Below are 19,255 nucleotides of genomic sequence, written 5' to 3'. Positions count from 1 at the left end.
GAGGAACAGCAGCCACTCAAACTCAGACCAGCATCGGTAAGAAGATTCACATTAACTAACTGGCAACACTAAATGATTTATATGTTACAGTGGCCGCTGCAAGCAGGATATATCAGAGTGAACTGACTCCCAGGCAGGAGACTCAGGAGGTCAAGGAATGGTTTACACTCAGAGATCATCTGATCTGAAACATATACAATTCATGGAATGCAACCAACATCATTCACCCTCCTTCTGAAACATAGTCATAGCTAGAATATTGTCATTGGTGCCATTAAACTTCATGGAGTGGCTCACAAACTGATCCTTCTCACTTCTCTTATTTCCAAGTTCACTTTAAGCAAACTAGGCCAGAGAAGCCTCTTCCCAATTTAAGGCAAAGACATCAAGGAATCCCCCAGTAAAAAACGAAGGAAATGCAACAGGAAACCTCTCAAGATTTATAAATATTCTCCAAGAAGATGGAAGGTTTAGTGCTCTGAGGTCAAATATCAGTGTTTTAGTTATGTTAGCAAAGGGATTAGGTTGGAAAGTAAGTCTTAATTTACTTATGAGATCCCAGAATTTACTTGGGACCTGTGAGTAAAAATTATTACATGTTTTTATTATTAGCGGTAGTGGTTGGCATCTTACAAATGGAGTAAAATTATTACTATTGTTTATTATTTCATTATTATTGTTAGCAGTAGTAGTGGTCTGCCTCTTACAGGTGTAATAAAGTGAAGAATGCTACATTTAGCTACAGTTGGAATTATTCCTTTTATTACTTTCTTGATTTTATGTATTGACATTTTTATAATAAACTATACTCACTGCTACCTTTCCCTTTGAATAGTTTCAAATGATTAAATACATTTTCACCTCAGAGTGAGGAACAAGGTGTTGTCAGCATATTATGTCTCACAGAGATTTATATAAAAAAACCTCAAGAGCCCTTGAGGAGTCGTGCAGAACGCAGGCTAATCTGGCATCTGTGGGATATATCCAGAGAATGTGCCAAAGTTATCAGTGCTTGGAAACAAAGGAAACTGGTATTTTAATTCTGATTAGAAAATGAAACAGAATAATCAGATTTGTACAGTATTTCTCTTGTCAATCTGTAGTTTATTTTGTGTTTTCATATTCTCATTGTTTCTTTCACTCCAATATATATATATATATATATATATAAATTATTTTTATTATAATATACAGGGACAGATGAATCACCATACATGTTGATAGTAACAGGTATGTGGCTTTTGCTCTTTTCCACACTTTATTTATCCCTTCCCAACTATTCAACATGCAAGACCTCACTAGTATTCTCTATGATGGGTGGTTTGCCTCCATTTAATAGTGTACAGGGGTAAAACAACTCAGGTAAAAAGTTACACACAGTACTGTTTGCATAATACCATGTCTTGTCACGGAACACAATTGCATTACTTTTACTTAGGTATCTTGCTGTATGTGTTCTGTATCTATATACTGTATTTTCCTTAGATCTCTTCATACAAGTTTAATTCTATAATACAGAACTTATTGCACATGTTCTAAATATATTTATAGCTGAAACAGGTCATAGCCTCTTCTACTTAATGTCAGGCCTCAGACATTGCTAATTATCTCTAAAAGATTAGATTATATTTCATATAATTATATTGAATTAGTGGCTGGAAACAATAACAGAAGTGATATGATTGAAAAGGTATGGCAGTGACATCCAGTTCTTAGGCTACTATCTCTGATTATCTTCTTAAGTGATATACAAACACAAGAAGGCATCCAACCCTTGCTACTAGAATACAACAAGGAAAGTAATAGATTGTAAACACAAAGCTGCTAGTGTACATACTGACACATGAATGACATTTACATTGTTCAGAATAAAAAGCAGGATATTCTCGAATAATGAACAGAGGAAAAACCACTGTAATACAAATCATCTTTTAAAATCAAATAGGGTCTCTTTTGAAATGGGAAATTATTCATTTTTAAAAAGTGAAGCTAATAATAAAGTCCCTTAACCTGTATTTTGTAGTAGGTGACAGGTGAACAAATCACAGGTCTTGAGTTTCTCTACCCTGCCTCTCTCTGGTAACGTCATCTCCAGTACCATCTGCTACCTACCAGCTAAACAGACCAACCACATAATGAGGTACCAGCTTCCACCCAGCTACCGTGACTAAATCAGAACAAAAGAATTCAACGCCTCCTTCAACAAAGGGACACAAGTCTAAGCTGTCTTTGCTAATTGCTGGGTTTCAGGTTGTCTGTTGCAGATTTTAAGTGAGCTGCAAACTTGCATCCATACTTTATAGCTGTTGGATAAAGATAATGCGAATAAAAGATAAATGGAAACCGAAGGTAAGAAAAAATAGAAGAAAGCTCAGAAAACAAGTAACTAGTTATGGCAAATTAAAGGGTGTGGAATAATATAAACATGAGAGAGCAGGGGGCAGAGTGATTGATTTCTCATATGTTTTTGATGCCCCATACGGTTATTAGACTGCAATATACGGGACATACAATAAACTATGAATTAAAACGTAATTGCAGCTTCAGGCATCTTCTTCATTGTCTGCTGTGGTGTTATGTCTTCATGCACCGTGATTGACAAGGTGTAATTAATCATCTTACTCAGTTGTAAATATGGGCACCCTTCACAGTAGGCATCAGGAAGTGTGTACCAGCAAAGAAAGCAATAGTTGACGCTGATATACCATTAAATCAAAATGAAAAGTCTTATATGTTCAGAAATGTGTGTTTGGTGTGATGCTGTTATCGTTTATTTCTAAAATACTGTATCAACAGATTTACTTGATTTGCAAGTTAACTACAACATTAACTGTTTTTATTTATTTTGTCTCTTCTTCATTTTTATAGGCAATGATGCTGTTCTCCTAAAATGTGAGACAGTTTTCTTCTTGACAGCAAGTGGAGCCCAGCTCTGCATCTCCCTCAGTCACTGGAGAAAGACTAACATGCTTCAGATTCAGTTGCTTTCCAGACGGACTTGAAATGATTACTCCATTCATCTATCCCATTTTATACTTATTGTGTAACAAGTGAGACACTGTGGGTCATTTTAAAGTAAAAGGGAATAGTGGTATAATCCTATTAAAGACATCAGACTATTAAAATAGGACAGATATTAACATCACCCTAAACTGTAAATGAATGTATTTGTAAAGGTGTTTTAAGTTTCCAGAATGAAGCACATTTTATGTTGCTATTTCTTTGCTACACCATCACTATACTTATCCAGCTAGTGCAGCTGGGTGTATGAGTCATAGGAAATTATATTTCTTGCTTATTAAATGGTTTGTCTCAGGAATATTTCATAGTGTATATTTTTTTCACTCACATAAAGATGTTGAGAGAATAACTCGCAACCTATTTAAATGTCCTTTGCTTAAGAGATGTCTATTATATTTGCTGGGGATTTTTTAAATTTTTATTGCCTTTCTAAACTGTTAATTATGTATCGAAATGTATTGCTGTCACCAGTCTAACATGAACAAAGCAATAGAGTGAACTGCCTGAGATATTTCAGCATGGTATTAATTACAAGCATAGTAATAAATGAAAATTCTACAAACCTCTCCAATTGCATTTGTTTGTAACCCCAGTTGATGAATGTTTTATACTAGCACGTGGCAAAAAAATACCATTCCAGGGACTCAGCAACTAAATATGATCTAAACCCAGAATCTTTGGGGCAGGGTAGCATCTCTTGGATCTATAATCTCACCATTTGCTCCAATCTGAATGAGCTCCCCTGCTGTGTCTCAGCAATATACCTAGTTTAAGACAATGCAAGCAGCCCACTTTCCAGAAGATGATCAGCAAAGAATGTGTTTTATTCTGATTTGAAAACCTGTCAATCATTGATAAATAAGATCAGATAGTATTACTCTATAAAATTAGCTAATTGTATTTGCCTGATTTGCAAGAAGAATAAAAAATGTTTCTAAGGAAAATATTGAGGATGATTTACCCAGATGTTGTATATAAATTGCTTTGTCATTGATACAGGCAATTGGCTTCAGAAATAAATACAACCCTGTAAGTGTGTGTGTGTGTGTACATATACATATCTCAGACCTAAATAAGATATACATAGTCTTAGATTTTTTAGTTTATAGGACAGTAGGTATTTGAACAATTCTGAAAACGCCTTTATGTATGTCAGAGAGGGAGGGGAATCTTCAACCACATGATCTTCTCTCCAGAGTCCTGTTAAGTGTACTGAACTTAAAACGGAAACAAGAAGTGTGAAATATAGGTTTGAACATGATATGACAGAAATGTAAAGGTTGTAAGCCTTTTTAGTAACCAATATTAATATTGTATTAAATGTGATGAAAAGGTAGATGTTGGGGAGAGGGGCTGGGCTCATATGCAATTTTGTCAAGGTTTTATCTGTGATTATGATTCCAGATGTATCTACTCCCTGAGGAGAGGAATGAAGTGAAGTTGGCATGTGACAGGTGTTTTCAGGTGTTTGGCACAGTTTCCCAAAGTGGTGACAAAATCTTCATTTTTATTACAGTGAATCAGTAAAGGAAATACAAATGGGTAGGTCAATGGTTATGTATTTTAGATAAATAATGGATTATTATTTTAGGGAATATAGCTTTTTGTTGATGCCTTTAAATCTTCTATCCTGAATCATCATGCATCTGTCATTAAATAATACTCGAAGTAGTATGATTTTAACAAAATACATAGTACTTAGATCATACAAGTTAAATTTCATGCAGAGGGTATAAGAGTCCATGTATGTTACAAAAATAAATATTGCAACAAGATGTCTCTGCTGCAACTGCTCCTTAATGTTAATCTATTTAAAATCTTGTCCAGAATACTTCTGAGTTCTTTAATTGCCATTTTGCTAATCTGGTTACTTTATAAGACTGTACAGTTAAGGCTCAAATAACCGCAGTAAAATTCTTCATAGGAATACACTTCTTGCTTAGCATAAACAGATTTTGTTTTAACAAAGCGGTGAAGGTATTTTGTCTCACTGAAAACTATTGTGTCTAAATGCACATAAAGAGTTTAGATGGGAAAGTTCCTGTCCTCCCCCACTGCCCTTTTTCACTATGTAATAGTATCAGTAATTCCACTCTGACAGCAGGGCACCAAGAACTGCATTGCCAGGCAAACACTCACTCATAAACATTTTACAAGTTCCATATCAACCAATCCTAGATGTTTTGGGGGCTGCCCTGATTGGGTATATTGTGGATTTGGTAAACACTGCTACATAACAAAAATAGGGTTTGTAGTGAAAGACTCCACTAGCACTGCCTCTTCTGAATAATCAGAGACTAAGAATATGACTCAGTCCATATTTTACTTAATCGCTAACTAAACCTTGTATCCAGCTACAAATATTTAGAGAGATGTGCTGAGTATATTCCTTTCAGTTCTACAACCAAATTTAACCACATCAGAAAGTACTTCAGATTCCTAATACAATATTAGACTCATTTAATGTAAGGAAGTCTCCTTCATTGCTTGTGATTGGGAACATTTTGTATTTTATAGGTGTATTTAAGAGGTTAGCAGTAGGGGGGAATTGTCTGTGGAAAATCTGTCTACAGTTGAAATTTTTAGATGCAGAAGTGTTGCTGACATGCCTAATACAGTCACATTCTTTTGTTAATCAGTTCATAACAGTATCCTCTTACCTGGCAGACACACATTGGAAATCAAGTTTGTCTGTTTTTAAAAATCAAACATCATTTTTCTTTTCTCTGTCATTTATCAACTCCAATGACATCTACTTGTTTTTATTTTTCGATGTGCAATATCTGTCCTTACAAGCTTTTCATTTTCAAGGATTCTACCTAGCCAGATTTTTGTCACCATATTAATTTAAAAAAACACCTAAATTCCGCAACTTTATTTTACTTTATTTTTGCATGTGTGAAAATCATTAGCAAGCCCCTTGCCGTTAAATTATGAATAATTGTATGCAAGTTTTCACACTTTGATTTTCTGTAGGATAATTTTTCTCATACATAATTAACCTGACTAAATAAAAACAAAGCTTTAAATGCTTTACAATATAATGCAGAAGCTAATTGTTAGAGTATGTGTTGATGTTATACTTGAGATTTTAGAACTTAATTTATATTTCAGTATCAGAGAAAAAAAATCATACAATGTGTTTTAAAATGAGAACTATGGTGCATGTCAGATATGAAATGTGTGGGCTTCATGCAAGCACACTTGCTCACCAAATTTACTTTAAAGCAGTACGTTTAAACATTCATAAATTAATATGGCAGTTTGCAATCAGATACTGATTACTATTTCATTTGAAATTTGCAAGATATCTGGCCATTTAATATTTATTCTCTATTTCTCTGAACTGCTCTAATTGCAACTCTCTATTTTGCATTTATTTCTCTTTGCAAACACTACATTATTCACCCTTTCTTGTGCTTATTAAACAGTGCCACCTGCACCAAATGAAACAAAGCTTCCCATCAATTTATCCCAGCTGAAGAACCCTGACTATATATTATCATTAATTGAAGATCAATTGAACACTTGAGTGTGAACCAGATATAGGAACCAGAAGAAAAATGTAAAAAATGTTCAGATGTACTTTAAAGAAATCTTTTAAATTAAAATATTCTTTAAAACAGAGAACCTAACCTTGTACCAAGCGCTCTTCATCAGCTCTGCACTGTGACTCAAGTAGCAATTAGCAGGTCCTTTAATTAATTAACTATTCCCTGTATATGGCTGAGATGTCTGTGGAAATAATGTCATTCTTCATAAGTGAACACCAAATCCAGTCAATATTTTGTCACTAAAAACCTTTATCTGGACTAACCAAATGCCCACCATATGTCTTGGAAAAACACTTTCAAAATACAGCAAGCAGGTAGGGAAACCAGATGCAAACTTTACAGAACTAACGCGGGCGATTAGAGCAGACAAAAGTACAAATGTAAAGGCAGATACAGATATCATATGTAAGTAAATATTTGCAATAGCAATAAATTATAATGGAGAACTAAGGAGAAAATTGAAAAGATGAGATCATCTTATAGACATATTTAAGTAAAAATAAATTATTCATTCAAGTTCTGTCACTAAAAAATGAATATAGTGCATCCTTTAAAGTTCTATGTGCTTTCTTCAATATACTGCTTATCTTGAACATTGTCAGCTCTCAAACAAGAACAGATTAATTAAGTGGCAGTTCAGACACAATAAGGTGAAAGGCCATTTCCAACCAATCAGTGACATTTTGCCAAGTTTATGCTATCTGAAGTTTTCATATAAGTACAAGTGGGGCTGGTTACTTTTTGTGTAATTTGAATTTGGAAAAATATTAAGATATGTTTAGAGATACCAAATATGAAAATGATTGAAAATATGCGGGATATATTCAAGGTGTACACTGTTAATACTTCCATAAACTGCAGTTTCTGTATATATAAATCTGTAGCTATAGATTTGTGTGTTTATGTGTGCATATACATATCATATCTCTGTGTTTATGTATACATAGGTGCGTGTTTATACACACACACACACAAATACTGAGACTTATTCAAAGCTAATATTTTTGAACATTATTTTTAGGTTCATTAGTTTTCTTTATATATAATAAGATTATCTTACGAGATTTCTATATGCAGGATAGGTATTGTCAATTCACTTAATTTACAGCATAATAAAACTCAAAGTAGACCTCTTATATGGTTTCACAAGAATTACACATTAGGTTCTCTCTTACCATGTGAAATAATTTGGCTTGCAAAACAAATTTTTTAACTACAGTAAATTCAAAAACAAAAAGATACAAAATTATACATTTTTGAAGACATTTTAGCTATCTATTGGACATAATATAAATATTAAGAAACACAAAAGGACAGCTTTAAATATTCTGGTTTACTTGCCAAATATACAGATCTACTAACAAAAAGTGTCTAATTAAAACCATTTATAAAAAAACCTAAACCATTTTTTTTTTTTTTTTTACCAAAACAAATGAAAATAGCTGGATTTGTCTATGGTTTGATATTCTATAGGAGTGACAGAAATAAAGAACTTCCTGTTATCATCTATTCTATTACATCAATATTATTGCAAGTGCAGTTAAAGAAATATATTGTGGCATAATTCAAAATGCAAGGAAAGGTGTGAGGGCCAACAGATAAGCTATGCTTCCATCTCTGTTTTTCCTGTGTAAATCTGCTCTTATCAATTATTCAGTATTTATGTTATACAAAAACGATGTCCTAAATTTTGAAATTGCTGTTTATAATTTACCAATGACAGTAGAAAAGATGAAATTGTAACCTCAATATTTGGAGTTCTTGTGTGATAATATACAGCACACATTTTCCGATCGGTTTGGCAATGAATCCACTATTTTGATACATCTGTGTCAAACAAAGGTAGACTCTAATGCAATTTTTTACTGTTCATTTCCCTGAATCTTTTGGGATATAAAGAATCGTGCACAAATACTTAACAGTCTGATCAATAACCATTGACCGTTTTGAGGTCCTCGTACCCTAACAAGCACAGCTTGATCATGTATATTTGATCATTGGAAAAATTCAAAGCACCTTGGTACAGCAGAGCAAGCCCTTCTGTAGTATCTTTTTTGTTTCTTAAAGAATATATGCACCATAATTTAGCTATATCATTGATGAAAACGTATTGCTCATGTATTTGATGATGCACAAGATAATTAATTACAATACTATATATGCATCCATAACATTTCTTATCAATAGCAAATATATAATACTGTCCTAATATTTTAGGAGAGGAAAGTGTGGATGTGTCTATGGATTCAATGGACCCTAGAGTGTAAGTCTAAAAAGCCCTATCGTTATAAATCTTGCATTCCTGTTAAGTGTTGGCATGCACGTTACACAGAGGTGTGTTTATTTTAGTGGAAATATTGTCATAAAATCCTTTCCCTTGCTATCTTTTAAAATATATATGTTCACATACATATAAAATAAATGAATATACAAGCTCAAGACTGTGTTATCCTGTATCCTGTTTAATTGTCATGTAGAGATAAAATTCTATAGAAAAATATTTTCTGTGAAAATTTATCTTTTCTGTGCAATTCTAATATCCACTGTTTGTAATTCAACATCCAGTATTTTTCATACAGAAATTTCAGATTATCATTAAAAAAATAACATTTGTGCTACATAGCTGCCTTTTTTACTTATAATCATAATATTTATTCTAACTTTCTGGGCTTATTATTTTAGACAGATATCAGTTTAATTAGCTTAAGCTGTCATACTCTAATAAATACAGATGGGTTGCCTGGTTCAATAGCATGAAGGTGGTTGCAGATTTCAGAAAGTGGAGATAGTAAATGTTTTACACATGATCATGTAAACAGCAAAAGGACAAAAATAATTACCTGATAAACTTTCCATTTCTGAATTTCCCCTAAATGCTTTCTGACCGATTTTCTAAAGAAATCCATACAAATTAAGGAAGTCCTCTAAATATCTGCAGCATCTGCTGGTTCAGACACCTTCCTTTATGCAGAGTACCATTTTCATATGATAATACATGTAATATGATATAGAATGACAGAATGCATGACAGTTGCCCATAATACATAGAAAGTCACTCAAAGGACAGAAGCGACATTTGGATAATTAGCATCCATTGGGCAGTCAATCATGCGAACAGAAAAAACTGAACAAAACCCACAATGGAGTTAGAAAACAAAAGGGACCCTAGCCAGTCTCAGGATTAACTGCTCTAAAGCGATCTAAATGCTTTTGTATCTAAAGAACTGAGGCTCCCAGGGTTGCCCTGTTCCCCTCTAGATACCCAGGGAACTAATTGTGGCGATCAAAGTTAAAGCGTTCTCTCTTCTTTATAGACTGCTAAACACACAGAAAAATTATTTCTCCATTCATGTTCATTAAACTATTTTAAAGTTAAAAAATTGGTGCCATGTCCCTTTGCCAAGTGAAATGAGCTGGAGTATTGTGATTGTCCTGCTTTTATACGAATACAACAGCCCACTTAATAAGTATGCTTTTGTTTGGTTAATATTATTTTGCTCTTGCCCAGTTTGCTACCTCTTTTTTCCTGGATAACGAATGCAATTGTCATTAAAAACACTTGTGTGGGAAAGAACCTTAAACCAGGTAGGAATAATAATAATAGTCATAATAATAATGCCCATTAACAAAAGTAGCCAGAAAGATCTGTTAATTCCTTAGCGGGTAATTGCCACTTCTCTGAAATAAATTTTCTCACTCAACATTTGCAGCACCAAATAATTCATTTCCCCAGGATTAGCTGGAAGCTGAGGGCAGTCCCCTCCAAAACCCCATCTAACCGGGAAGAGAGAAAGAAAGAGATACAGAGAGAGCCTCAGGATGTGGAAAGTCATGAAAATACCTACCCCGGAGACTGTATTCCCATAGGATCCTCCTCATACAAATTCCAACTTGCCTAATGCCCTTAATGAATGAAATAAAGAGAGATTTCGGAAAGGCCCATGCTGGTGGCTCCTTCAGGAAAGTGTGTGGTTTGAGGCATAGCTGCAGCAGTTCTGGGAGGGAATCGGCTCCGGTCCCTATCAGCCAAGCAGACAGGAATCACTGGGGCGAAATCTTCCCCTCTCACACATTTGCAATTGACTTGAAATAACATCACGACACCTTTGGATAATTGACGCCTTCTTACCTTTCGTTGTCTTTTGCAATTAATATTTGTAGATCTAGAGGTTTCTCTCAGCCAGAGATAATGGGGGGGGGGGGGGGGGGGGGGGTGGAGAGAATGTGTGTGTGTGTGTGAGAAACAGAGAGAGAGGGGCGATGCAGTTTTGTGCCTGTGGTGGTGGTGGTGGAGGGGGGGTGTTTCTGTATCTCTGTGTGTGTGTGTTTTGGGGGGTTGTAAACCTCTAAGGTTCTGAAAGGCGACACTGAGAAAGTGAAAGGTACGAAGAGCCAGGATCTCCCTCGTCTCGTTATAGGGCTTCAGCAGCAGTGACCTCCGACCCTTCAGTTCTGTGTCAGCCTCAACCTGAGCCCCCTTGCCCAGCCCGCAAGTGCCAGCTCCAAAGTGTGGAGAGAGAAAGAGGGACAGAGGAGGTAGGGAGGCAGAGAGAGATTGAGATCAGAAGGGCTTTTCGCCCAGTCAAATGGGCCTCTGGTGACAAATCAATCACGGCCTGTTCAAACCAATGATGCTGCCAGTCTCCAGCTCGCCAACCTCTCCACAACCTCCCCCAGCTCTTCCTAGCTTTCCTGCATGACACTCAGCTGATGACTGGGGCTCCAGTCAGAGCAAGGCTGCTTTTTACAGGTTGATTTGGTCATTAGCATCATCTTCTACTCTCTCTGTCTCCCTTTCTCTCTGACTAAACCTTTCGTCTATTTTATTTACCAAAATACTGGAAGCTGATACCAGAAGAGTGTCTGTAACACACAGAGAAATACTTGTAAATACATTTAAGTACTGCAGAATGAAAAGCATCCAGATTTGTTAGATTTTTATAGACTTTAGAAAACTCACTTTTTTCAATATATTAGTGAATCAGAGTATTGTAATCAGAAGCAAAGACCAGAAGCCTCAGAAGTTTATCAACCACTTACATCAGTTTACACTGATACAAGTCCACTGCCTTCAGTTATTTCTGATTTGCACCAGTATAAGTAAGAGATAATGGTCCTGAATCTACTCTCAATCATTTTTTGTAGGTATTTGCTAAGAGGAATTTTTGAGCCTATTTCCATTTATGGGGGACATCCTCAGCTGGTGTAAACTGCCTTAGCTCCACTAAGTTCCTATGTTTCTAGATATTTTAATGAAAAAAGGAAGATGAAATCCCTTCTCCAAGGAATGTACAGTGTAAACAAAATAAACCATAGAGACCCAAAATGTCCTGAATGATCAGATGGTTATAGTTTGCCAGACAAACTGTATCCCAATTTTTTACCAAGATAAAATTTCTTTACAGAGACAAACAATTAAATTAGTGTCAGATTATTAGTAATAATTAATTAATAATTTGCTCTTTGATTAGTGGCTTCCATCTGAGGATCTGAAAATTATAAAACAGTTAAAATTATAAATACTCACATAGAGAAAATTTAAGAGGCATGGACAAGGAAGAGCCGAGGACTCTCCTATAGGTCTTGCGGTATTATGGGTTACTCTCTAACTCTGTTTCTTTCCTCCTGACCCTTAAACACATACGGGGAGTTAAAGTAAGGTGCACATAGAACTTGCATTCAGTTTTCCTCATCCTCCCTAACCCTAAATCTTCTGTTAGAATCTGAATTTTTTTTCCTTGTCTCTGGCATGTTAAGAATAGGGGAAAAGTCCCTCCTCAACCCTTCCCTGATTTAGTGCCAAGACACTCTAGTTTATAGATCTCTCATATGTGTAGTCAAGGAAATGTAAATTTTTTTAAATCTATTTACATGTTGGCTAGCAGAGAGCCATTGGCCAGTTTGATAGTGCAAAGAGAAGGAAGGATGATGAAGATGAGCCCGATGGGACTGAACTCTCATAGGGCAAGACACAGCAGCATTTTTCAAAATACAGTAACTATTCAATATACAAAAAACAACCCCCCCACCACCCTTCTCTTCCTTTTAATACTAGCGAACTCTGTGCAACTGAACTGAAGTGCATTGCAGATAGCAGTGCAGGGTGCTGAACAGCCTGTAGCTGGAGAGTGCTTCTGTCTTATCTTCAAAGCTGTCCTGTCAAATACAAGGTCTTTTTAACATCAGAGGGATAAAGTTTCTGATTCCAAAGAGTTCGTTTTCCACTTGGTTTTTCTCTAGTGGAAGCCAAAGTCCATGTGACCCCCACATTAAGCTGGCTCCAGGACTGCTGCCCTGATACCTACCCTATGATTTGGGGCTGCTTGTGCACAGAAATCTTGTTTTACTCACTGTTGGTTCAATTCCCCTCGCTCTGTCTCTCTCTCCCATTTTATGTGTCTTGAGACTTCTGCCATGGCAGCAAATTGCACCTTGTGAAGTTAAAGAAAAATTGTGGCTGGGGCTTGGAGAATGTTCATCTGCAGAAAATGCTGAAGTTTGAACGTGTGAGAATTGAGCTAATGAGACATTTTTTTTCTTTTGGTCTCTCAGCCTGTTTATTTCAGCCAGGCTTTAATTGCGGTGTTTCCTGACACAATAATCCTAACTCTTAAAGGTTATAATTTAAGCCTTCACTTCACTGCCTCCACTTCCTCCCACCTCATACCACACAACAAGAAATGCAGATCATTTTAAAAACATACATCACTTTTCAGTTTTCTTATTGTCACTGAACAGGTTATATCCCTAAATTTAGTTGATTTTTAAAATGAAAATTCACTGGGTTTTTTGGTACACTTGAAGCTAACAGATCCATGCATTTTAATTAGACTGTCTCTTTTTTCATTTATTACTAATACAATCCTCTTAACTATGATTTATTTGTTAAACAAAGTGCCATAATCCGTCACTTATTCATCTTAATTTCAACAAAATTAAAGTAGTCGCTGTTATATTACACCTAATTGCACTTGCAATGAAAAGAACGGAGATGTTAATCAAAATAAATTGAAGATAAACAATAAAATCATTAAATCTTTGCTGCAGTAAGTGTAACTAATCAGTTTTGACTTGAAGCGACCGAACACAAATAATGAATCTGTCAGTGAAGATGTGCTCATTAAATACAGCCTCGTCCGCCAGGGTCCTGCAGGCAGCCTGTAACACACAGCCCCATGCGACCCTCCAGTGCCTTTCTGCTATTAGGAGAGGGAGTGGGGAGACAGGAGGACAAGGAAATTACATACCATTTCCAGAATTAAAATACAGATATATACTGCAAGTTGGCTTAGTGGAGATGCAAATATCATAGGTATAGAGTATGCCCTGTGTTTCCCTGCAACAGAGGACGCAGTGAGAGTCACAGTGTTTTATTCAGGAACTGGCCAGATAAAGATTAGAAAAAGAAAGAGAGACCAAGAAGAAGGGTAAAAGGAGGACAGAGACATGATGAACGTTGCTTATTAATTCCTTGGAAATGTTAGAAAAATAAACATTTCATTGCAGAGTGGGTTTTGGTTTTGTTTGTTAAATTGTATATGGTGCTAGTGAAAGATACTACTTGGAGTCCTTTGCTTATCCACAGAACAGGTCCAGCACAGGCAGCATAATGTAAGCCTCCCACAAACTCACTAACATGCATCAACTCTGACCTGGAGGGACCACCAGGAGGGTTGAGATAGCAACTCTAAGTATTTCTGAGCACACCTGCAAGGTGGAGACCTCTCCCACTCAGCAGCATTGCGAGCTGCACTGAGGTATTTGTCACTTTCCACCTCAGCTTCTAAATAATTTCCTCTTTTACTTCAATCTTTCCTAACATGAATATTTCACTGGAGAGCACGAGCAGAATATGAATTTGCATGGGCTAGGAGCCTTTTTTTCTATAAAGGTTTTAGAGCTATCCCCTCACTTGAGATGAGACAAGAACCAGACAGGGCCCACTGCATTATTATTCTTTTAAAATAAATAGAATTGTCAACTCCTAAACTCCAGGTAATCTGCTTTTATTTTTATATGATCCCTTTCTCCCTTATGCCAATGATTTCACGTATTCACAAATGTCATTATTTGCCTCTGATGATTTTCTGAGCTATATAATTCAGTCTAAAGTTCTAATTAGCCCAGGGATGCCTGCCTTAGACCTGAAGTCACACAAGAACCAGTCAATATTTTAAGATGCTAGTGCTTCCTACTGAATTTTAAAGAGCATTCAGTCCAAAGGACACAGCAATCATTTAACAGCAGTGAAGCTCTGTCTTAGGTAAATTAGAGAATTAAGCATCTTTTCCAGTGTATTTTCTGTTATCTAGGTAGAAGAAGTTGACATAATTACCTGTGGACAAGTGGTTAACTTCAGCTCATCTTTCTCCTTTCCTTATATAGGTGCTTAGGGGAAGGTCTGAAAATTGGCTGGATGACACAGAAGTGAGAATGTCCCTGGGTCTCCACATCCAGGGGTCACAGGACTGGGAGCTGGCCAGAATTGTGGGCAAGTTTCCTGTTATTCTCTTTTGCTTATGTTAACTTGATTTGATTTCTGATTATAACCCTCCCTTGGGGAAAATCTCTTCCTGATGGCACAGGTGTTTATTTTCTGTTGGGTTATTCTAGCAGCTTACAGCATCTGACTGTGGCTACTAGATTGTTCAAAGCACTGGTATAGCACTATTCACCCTAGGTTTGCTAGTTCAAAACCAAGCCAGGTTGGTAATAATAATAATTAATAACACCTAGCTGTAATATCATACTTTTCATCTGTAGAACTCAAAGCACTTTACAGAACAAAGGAGGTCTGTATCATTATCTCCATTTCACAGATGGGGAAACAGAGACACAACGAGGGGAAGTGACTTGCCCAAGGTCACCCACCAGGCCAATGTCAGAGCTAGAAACAGAATTCTGGTGATGATCAGAAGTTTTTAACCATATGAGAGACCTGTTCATGCTGTCCTTACTTAGTCAAAAACTCCTGTTGACTTTAGTAGGACTCTAGCCTGAATAAGGACTGTAGACTGGGCCTGATAGTTGTACAGTGGCCTATGTAAATTTAATTTAGGATCTCATTTCAGTTCTTTTAAATAAGTGTCAACAGCACAAAAAAGCCACCAACACAAGTGGCAATAATTGGACCCCTTGCTGGGAGCCTTGGCAGAGAGGCTCAGGATTGAATGGGCCTAAACTGAACTTCCTTTCCTCTGTAGATATGGTCCGTTCAGGTCAGGGCTGAAGCACATCAGTTAGTGTGGAGGAAGGTTACATTGCTGCTACCTTTGCTTTACCTCTTCAGTAGATAGAAGACTTCAATATTCAGGCTTGTCAATACAACAGCTTTTACTTGCTCTATATTTTACCCAATATTTTGTTTCCTGTTTAAAAAAATACTAAAATGTAAAGGTTATTGAAACAAAAATGCATTCTGAAAAAATAAGTAAAGAGGAGCTCAAGAAAGTAAAATTATCCTACTGGAGGCCTGAAAATAAATAAATAAATAAATAAGTACTATTATTATAATTATTACCATTGTAGCACTAAGGAGCCCCAGTCATGGTTCAGGACCTCCTCCACATTGGGCTGTGTTCCACACAAAACAAAAAGACGGTCCTTATCCTAAAGAGCTTACCATCTAAGTATAAAACAAGAGGCAACAGATGGATACAGACAGATAGATAGGGGAGTACAAGCTTTGTGGATGTTTATGGGGCGCTCCTCCAAAGCATGAGAGGCAGTACAGGAGAAAGCACAAAGATGATTTTTTGAAAATGTAACAAGTAGGCAATGGAGGCTGGCATCACTGGCCAATTGGAGGTGGGAATTGATATCTTGTTAGTGAATAAGAGATGATAGGTAGGGTGGGGATAGGCGGTGAAGGGCCTTGAAAGTGGAGACATGTAGCTTATAACATGTGGGTGGTGAGACAAAGGCAACTGAGAGACTAAGGGAGTTATCCAGCTGAGTTTGCCAGTGGAGAAAGACAGGGATATAATTTTGTTTTTTTCCTTCTTAACTTGCAGTCACTCTGCAAGAAAGATGAGGAAAATGGCATGTCAGCAACACAACTCCTAGTTCTTCCTCTGCCTGCACCTGTTGGGGTCCCCACCAGACAGGCATTCTGACCTTGGAAACTTCTACCCAGACCCTAGTCTTGAATTGCTGGGAATACAGTCTGCATGTCCTTGTCAAAGAAAGCTAGGCAGGGGGAACCACCTGGTGTGAGAGGTGTCTGCAGGTGGAGTCCCTCAGGAAGCAGGCAATAGAGCTGCAAGAGGATATGGTTGGACTGCCTAGCATTTGGGAACATGAGACCTTCATTAACAAGATACCTTGGATGGAGGATGCTAGCCAATTACAGATGACTACAGCGGCACCAGAAGAGGAAGGCGAACTGGCTGCTCCACAGGGAGGAGACTGGCTGATGGGCATGTTGGGCAGTAGACAGTGCTCCATCCCCCATACAGGTTCCCAGTTCATCAAGGTCAAGAACCGGTATGCTGTACTGGCAACAGGAGGAGAGGAGCAGACACCAATGTCTGAGGAGGAGGATCCACCTGCCCACAGGTCTTGGAGAATCATGGCCACCACACCCAAGAGGAGTAGGCATAGGGTCTGAGTGGTCAGGGATTCCCTTCTGAGGGGGACAGAGGCATCCATCTGCCATCCTAACATGATATCCCAGAAAGTGTGCTGCCTGCCTAGAGACTGCAAACGAGATATTATCTAAAGGTTGACAAAGCTCATCTGTTTCATCTGACCACTACGTCATTCTGGTCATCCCGATGGGCACTAATGATACCGCCACATATGACCTTGAGAAGATCAGCAGTGACTACAGAGCTTTGGGAGTGAGGGTGAAGGAGTCAGGGATGCAGGTGATGTTTTCGTCCATTCTCCTGGTTGAGGGTAAGGGCCCAGGCAGGGACACATGCATCCTGAGATGAATGCACGGCTGTGTAGATGGAGTCGACGAAAGAACTTTGGCTTCCTCGACCATGGGACACTCTTCTGGGAAGGCCTGTGGGGAAGAGATGGTGTCCACCTGCCCAAGAAGGGGAAGAACATCTTCATGCACTGACATGACAAACTAGTGAGGAGGGTTTTAAACTAGCTTCAAAGGGGGCAGGTGACAAAAGCCCACAAATAAGTATAAAAAAAAGTCAACTTTAACAGAGGGCTAGATGTTTTGGGGAAATGGAAAATTACAGTAGGGTCATAGGAGCATCAAGAGGGAAAACAGTGGGGGAATCTGCTCAGCATCTTAGATGTCTGTAAACAAATGCAAGGAGTATGGGGAATAAACAGAAAGAACTGGAAGTATTAGTATATAAGCTAAATGATTACTTAATTGCCATCACAGAGACTTGGTGGGATAAATCTCATTCCTGGAATATTGGGATAGAGAGGTATAGCTGTTCAGGAAGAACAGGAGGGGAAAAAGGGAGGAGTTGTTGCATTATACATCAAGAATATATACACTTGTTCTGAGTTCAGGAAGGAGGTGAAAGGCAGACCAGTTGAAAGTCTTTGGGTGAAGACAGAAGGGGGAAAAAACAGAGGTGACATCATGATGGGGGTCTACTATAGACTACAAAATCAGGAAAAGGAGGTGTATTTGTATTACTGAACAAATAACAGAAATGTCCACAAGAAGACACAGGCATCCTCTAACCAGCACATAGCAATATTACAGGACCATAGGAAATGGCAAACTAGATCAGACCAGTGTTTAAGCTAGTTCAGTATCTTTTCTTGAAAAGGGGATGAGCAACAGCTGCTTCTGAGGAAGGTACAAGAATTCTCAGGATGGACAATTATGGAATAACCTACCCATAGAGGAAGTTTCTTCCTAGCCCCTGTCAGTTAGTGATTAGCTTATGCACTATAGAATGTATGTCCCTTATATCTTTAATCCAAATTAATATAACTGGAGATGTTCTTACTATGCATATAGATGTCCAGTCTTTCTTGAATCTTGCTAAACTCTTGGATTCAATTTATTTTATGGCAGTAAATTCCTTGGATTATTTATAAATTGTGTAAAAAAGTATTTATTTTTAACAAATTTAAATGTGTTGCCTTTCATTTATATTGGATGTCCAATGTTCTTGCAGTATGAGGAGTCACTGATTAATCTTAGCTGTATCATTATTAGTTTACATACCTCTATGGTGTCCATTTTTATGTGTCTTCTCTTTAAATTAGTTATAATCTTTTCAGTCACTCTCATATGGAATTCTTTCCATGTCTCTAACAATTTTAAATGCTTGTCTCTGGAATATCTGATAGAATATCTGTATCTGCTATATGTTTTGGTTTTTTTGGATGTGGTGACCAGAACTGAATACAATATTCAAGAGGAGGGCATACCATCATCTTATAAAATATCATTATCATATTTTCAGTATTATTTTCAACCTTATGTTTATACATACTACCATTAGTTATGCTTCTTTTACCTCTACTGCGCACTGAGCAGAGATGTTCATTGAGTGACCCATGGATGTTTTTCCTGAGTTTCTGTAGAGAATTTAGAAGCCCACAAATGTGTATGAGCAGTTCAAATTATCCTGTCTATGTATATTACTTTGCATTTGTCAATACTGAATGTCATCTGCCAATTTGCTGCTCATTCATCTAGCTTTGTTGGTTCTCTCTGAAGTTCTTTACATCTTCTCTAGTCTTGA

This window comes from Terrapene carolina, unplaced genomic scaffold, assembly GCF_002925995.2.
Source record: "Terrapene carolina triunguis isolate 2854851 unplaced genomic scaffold, T_m_triunguis-2.0 Scaffold238, whole genome shotgun sequence".
Classification (NCBI taxonomy): Eukaryota; Metazoa; Chordata; order Testudines; family Emydidae; genus Terrapene; species Terrapene triunguis.
This window is presented reverse-complemented; position numbering follows the sequence as displayed.